This window comes from Zosterops lateralis (assembly GCF_965231275.1).
Source record: "Zosterops lateralis genome assembly, chromosome: Z".
Lineage (NCBI taxonomy): Eukaryota > Metazoa > Chordata > Aves > Passeriformes > Zosteropidae > Zosterops > Zosterops lateralis.
The window spans coordinates 22,410,188-22,416,781 of record NC_139800.1 but is presented as its reverse complement, the minus strand read 5'-3'; positions in this window follow the sequence as shown (position 1 = coordinate 22,416,781).

Sequence of the window (6,594 nt, the reverse complement as noted above, 5' to 3'; positions counted from 1 at the left end):
GGTCTGGGTTTTAAAAAGTGCATGGGGCATTGCCACATACACTAACATGCTTCTTCAAAGAGCAACATCTTTCTGGCATGTGAACACAGTAACCCGGTTAATGCAAGAGGGAAAATAGGCTTGTAATTTGATCTGGAAATGTATCTACTAAGACTTCTCCTCAAAACAGCAAATTATTTGTGACTGACACATGGAAATCAATCTATATAAAAATCACTGTTACATTGTCCATGTAGTCAAGCAACACACACATGATCTAAAATTTAAAATTATCAGTTGCAGTCTATGCCTTCACAGCTTTTACAGAGTCTTCTTGAAAAGAGTCCAGAATATTTAATTGCATTTAACAAGCTGACGAGCTGTAATCTGAGCTCCACACTCTTGCATCCACAATGAATTCTTCCACAAGAGAAATCTCGATCTTTAAATTTAAAAAAACCCACATGTTCCACCTGCAAGGACATCAACTGGCTTATGTATTGCTGGGTTTATTTTTAAATTCCCATGTAAATGGAGGGAAAGGTAGGAAGCTGTGCTGGTCTGAGAGAATAGCTGCATTGGTTTAAAGTTATATTTAAAACACATAGAACCTGGACTTTTATCTCCAGGGTCTCTCTCAAACCAAGGAAATTCATTAGGTTCCACTACTCAATGTTTTGTTTTTAAATAGGGATAGTGCTGAATAGTGCATGGGAAAGACCAGCAAGGACTGTTGTGTGGGTGATTACATGTAAGAGCAAGAAACACATTAAATCAGTCTTCAGATAATCTTCTTCCATTGCAAATGAGACCAACAGAGACTGACTTTGCATTAAAGTTGAGAGGCACATTTTGCATTGATGAATGGAAAATCTGTTTACATTGCAACTTTCTGTGGTTTAAAACACCACCTAACTTCCTGTTAAAGCAAATTTTAAAAAAGAAACAAAGAAAACCCCTCAATTACTGATTTTATACTTAAAATTCATAAGCTGCTCCCTCACCTATACTACTCAGAGATACCTTTCTACTTGTGTATATGCAGCTGCTTTCCTCTTTCTTTGCCTAAGAGATCCTTGTTTCTGTGCACCTTGGGAATAGACAAATAATTCTGATGCCTCAGGATGGGGTCCTGTACTATGTTCAGGAGTTAAGAAAGTCAGTATGGTTTTGTACATTTGCAGTGATCCCCAGAATAAAAACAAGGGGGAAAAAAGCCACTGAATTGCAATAACCAGCAGTACAGGAATCAACTCCATGGAGCTGTAATGACTTTGGAGCAAAGCTTTTTGGACTGAAAGGCATATGGCAGTCCAAGAAGATAACTAGAGCTGAGTAAAGAGAGTAAGGACACTGTGAGCAAGGTACCAGTTCAGCAAATCACTGCCTAAGCCAGTAGAAGTTTCAAAGTGTTAGTAGGGCTCTAACAGGTGCCCCCAGGCTTTTGCAGAACTTGGTACCTGAGCTAGTATATCACGAGAGAACAGGGAACTTGAACAAGTCCCAAGCAGCAGTGTGACAAGGTGTGAGTGTGGCTGGGACAAGAGACTGTGACTGGAGACAGCCTTTTGAATATGAGGGACAAAGCCCACCAGAAGATATTTACCTAGTTCTTTCCCAGTATCACACCTGCAATGTGAGAGAAGCCCAGAGCAACCAGCTGAAGCTGTAAATCACAGCTGGCCTGTAACATCCCTGCACTGTCAACAGCCAGCTGAGTGGAGGACAATGCAGACAAGGCCCTTTCACTCCATCATCCTTGCAAAAAGCATGGGGAGGGGGCTGGTGGCAGCTGTGAAGCACATTAGTCATAGTCACTCATGAAAACAAAGACAAATGCACTGGTAACCTTGAATGTTGAGGGGAAGACTGAGTGACCACTGGGGAAACTGGTTTTTCTGCATGCCATCTTCACATCTCATCTGAAGAGGGATGATCACCAGTTTTGAAAGCTCTGGGAGCAACTAATTTGCAGTCATCTAAGGCAAGATGGCAGAAATCCTCAAGGCCTACCCTTCCATTGCCAGCTCACCTCTAAGCATAGCCAGCCCTTGTCATTCTTGCTGGCCAAAGTACCTTAGAATAACTTTTCTCTTTTGAGCACAGGGTTATTGTTTTGCTCATATCCCTACTCTTTTATAATGCCACCCCTCAAAAAAATAAATCTCTGGAAGAAGCCTTTATATGGGATCAAGTCAGCAACTCATCCTCCTGGTATTGCCCTGAATGAAACCTTTAGTCAAGACTTTGAGTAGCAGTTGAAGATGCCAGTTCTCTGGCTAAACCACTACAGATCAGTTTGACAAACACAATGGGTAAAGGCACAGGGCATCTCCACTTCCTGATCTGCTGATATCCACTGAACAATATGGATGCAAAAGGATTTCAGCTTCTGCAGACTGTGCAGGGGTGAAGTCTTCACTTGCAAGACAGGCTTCCAGTCACAGAAGTGTACGGTAAAAGCACAGAGTGATCTTATCACATTGGGCTACAGGTTTTCTTTTTATTATGACTCAATATTTTTCAGAGTAGGCAGACAGCTCTGAACTGATTGTTACTGGTGAACTAGGAAGAAATGGGAGAAGAGGAAGATAGAAAACTAAGTTAAATCCATTTTTTCTACTCAGTAAAGTGACTGTCATAAAAACAGCACATCACTGAATTTAAAGGAACTCTGAAATTAGCATGAAGCAAAAAGAACTCCACAATAAGTCTGCACTGCTGACAGAACAGGTACAGAGAGAACAGATACAGTTAGCACAGAAAACACACAGACCTTAGACCTCCATGACCACGTATTAATGTCAAATACACTGATGACTAATTGTGCTGATTTAAATACAAAGGTAGCCTCATGGATCAACAGAGTGCAGTACTGTAATTCACAGTTAATTATGCATAGTCCATGGAAGGCCACATCAAGTGAAGATATATATATTCCTGTTTCCATGCTCTCATGAGACATAATGTATGAATTGTTCTGTCTGCATAAGAGTTAGAAACTCAGCCCAAATTCCAGATGTCAGTTTGAGGTTTGCAAACAAGTATATCTTTAGAAAACTAAGCCAAATGTAATGTCTTTTTGTTGGAAAAAAAACCAAACCAACCTACAAAAAAAGCCTTTTCAGAGAGGAGAAACATTTTGCAAGATAACAGAACACTGAGCACCATGTACAGACAAGCTGGTTTCACATACTATCTGCAATTTCCCACTGCTCCATTTGCAAGCTGCATCAATAACTTGGAACAGGCTTATCTTACAGTTAAAAAATGTGCACTGTAATATTTGAAGAGAGCTCTTACTACTTTTCTTGACAGCTTCTGTGATAGTTCAGGATTCAGCGCTGTTTCTGATACAGCTCATAACAGAAACAAGCTGAGAAAGCCTCTGCTAGCTGGGTGGATTTGGAGAAGTTATTAACAAACATCAGACCCTGGATTCAGAACAGAAGCCATCAAGTATCAGCAAGTCCTGATTAGTTTTTTTTTTTTTTTCTCAAGGCTTTGGATCTTATTAAAAATATTTGAGAAAATAACATTAAAAACAGTTCACTGTAGGACATCCTACCTTCAGGCAACAAGTTATGATCACTGTGCATTTTAAAACACCGTGTGTATTTTTTGCATCTTATGCACCACAGGCAGTGGGGAAGATCCAGCATTTACCTACACATGAACACACAAGCAAGGACTGACAGGTGTCACTGGCAAGACTGATACCAAGACCAACCAGGGCATTGATTTGTCTACACGACATCCTGACACAAATAGAACAAGTCACAAGTAACAGTACAAACCTGTTGCAATTTCAACACATACATCTTAGAAAAAGACAATGCATGTACCCAGCCCTAAGATGGTGAAAACTTTGAGATAACTTTATAAAGATCAAGGTACCAGAAGACGAAGGCACATTAACCTCTGGTTGGTCCATTTCGGTACTATTTGGATGAGTCATAGTGATTTATACCCTGAGACTGTGGGAGGCCTTGAAAATGAAGAGACCAGGTGAATGGGCAAATAAAAAGTACAAGTTTAATGAGATTGTAAGATTCAGCACCTGAATTTTCCCTTTTAGTAAGGGAATTTAGAAAAGCAGTTCCTAAGAAAACACTGTATTGACTCCTAAATTTTTTGTCCTGAAGGCAAAAGAACCCATTCAAAAGAATCTTGGATTAAAGACATTGCACTGTATTGCCAGGGGTTTTATACACCCTCTCAATTTCAGTACAGCAACCACAATTTGTATACAATCAAGTGTTGTGGGTTTTTGGGTATAGAAACAGTCAGACAGCCCACATTTTCCCAACTCTGCCAACCCCACCACTCCATTTTAAATCTGTGTGCACTTTCTTAGACCATACTGCTCCCAGCAGGATACTAGTGGGAAAGGTTGTTAGGAAATGGGAAGATTCCTTTCTGCAAGAGCATTTTTTTAATTAGCCAAGTACCACATGTTTTTAATTAAAAAACCCAACATCACAAGCAAAAAAAATATTTCCTAATTTTATCCTTGAAAAATAACACAGAGAATCAGGAATGTCAGGGATATAGACTTTGATTTCTCAAAGATGTTTCTGATTAAGCACTGACGTATCCCCTCCAGTTTTTTAATTCTTCAGGAGTCCCAAGAGCCATACCAAACACTGCCTTTTACTGTTTCTCTGATGTTCCTTGCCCATCCTCACTGCACAAAGTGTTCATGTATAGGGGCAATGGAGAGCACCTCACACGAGATGTGGCTGTGTTCTCTTTTCTACTCTCCCTTGTTCTGGGTGTCTCCTTCAGAATTTCAAATAAGTTACTGAGGCACTGTAAACACTCAGAAATGCATTTTAGGTTGAGGTCATACCATGGGCTCAGACTGTGGGGTGGCCAGTAGGGCACATGAGATTTTCACTTGGATTTAAGCTAAAAGGTTTGTGCCTGATAGCTCAGGAGTCCCTGGCTCAGCACGGGCTGCTCGGGGGATCAGCTCCACCTGCATGACAACAGCTCTGCAACAGAGTTCCTAAGGAACAAGCTGTACCCCAGTCCAGTAATTCAGTCATAGCAGCAATTGCAAAAGCAGCTAAGTAAGAAGATATCAGACACCTTGGAAAAGTGCGTTTATTGAAAATAAGGGTAACAGACACTACAAACAGACCTCCCACCAGCTGAAAGACGCTGCTGCTTTCCCACATGCAGTAACTCACAGCCCACTTGTCCTTGGTTTCTTGCAAACAAAGCAAACAAGTGACCTCTTAAAGGGTCTGGGCAAGCCTGCTTTGTTTCACACCTGCACCAGGTGAGGCACAGCAGTTCAAAAGGCCTGTAAGTGCCTCTCAGCGCTGAGTGGCACAAATTAAGACACCAAAGCACCACTTGACACCAACTGGATCATAAATTTAGTCTGTTAACTTTGCAGCTGCAAGCTACAGACAAAGCAATCGCTCAGTGAAGGAATTGTGGTAGAAAATGATCCCCAAATATCTTAATCCTTTAGATACAAAAAGCTGCCAAAGACCTGAAATGGAGGCAGCAAATATAAACTCCTTAATGCAATTTGGGAGTTCCTCTCATGAAGAGAGCCACAAGAGTCACCTACAATATGAATCTAACTTTTGTGAACAGACTAAGTTCAGCAAGATCACTGGGCACTCTTGCTATGATCTTAAAAATGGATCTGTGAGGAGAATGAACAACTGAGACTAGGAACATAAACCTACTATCAACTATTCTTTGGTAATTGACTCACCTCAAACTAACACCAGCAGCACTGATGAAGGAATCAAACAAATGGACTCACTTCTTAACTGCAATCCCAGAAAGCACCTGAAGAGACCACTAGCAATTCTCCCTACAAGACTTGACTGTACAAGGGAGAAACCTGGAGGAATTACAGGAATAAGGTGTTTAGTGAAGAGGGTGAGCACAACCCTTATTACTGTGCTCAAGCCAACACTGCAAAGTAGCTTCTGATTCCTCAGGAATGTCCCGTGATATAACATCCAGCTGTTACTGAGGAGTTGCTACCCAGTATTTACAAGCTAGGTATTACCAAACCCGTAACTGAGTCACTAGAGTTTGATTACATGTCATGAATATTGAAAATGTAATACCCAAACCCACTCAAATTAACATGGTAATCTACTGAAAAGAGCTGAGCAGTAAAATTAACTGCTTCCTAAACTTAATGGTAGCAGAGAAGATCCTACATGACTGAGAAGTCAATAGCAGCCAGTCTGAAAACATGCTCAAAGTTCTCTCCTTCAAGCCAGATAAACTGAAGTATGTTCCCCACCCTAAACAGACTGCTACTGTGTAATCATATCAGTCAAACATGTACAAGGGCAACTTCCCAGTTCAACAGTCTGTGCCAGCCTTCAACTTCAACCCACTTAAAATAAAGCAAATTGAAGGTTTTGAGCACAGGTTGACAAAATACCAGCAAGCTCGTTCCTGCCCAACAGAGGTCACCTCTGCAAGGACAACACTGCTACAGCAAAGACTGGTATGATTCCAGTTGGAGGAGGCAATCTCAAACAAACCATTCTAGCAAGAAAGACCAAGAAGAGAAATCTGGAAAAGAGATGATGTTCTGAATATATGCATGTCATTGGGCCTCAGCAGCAC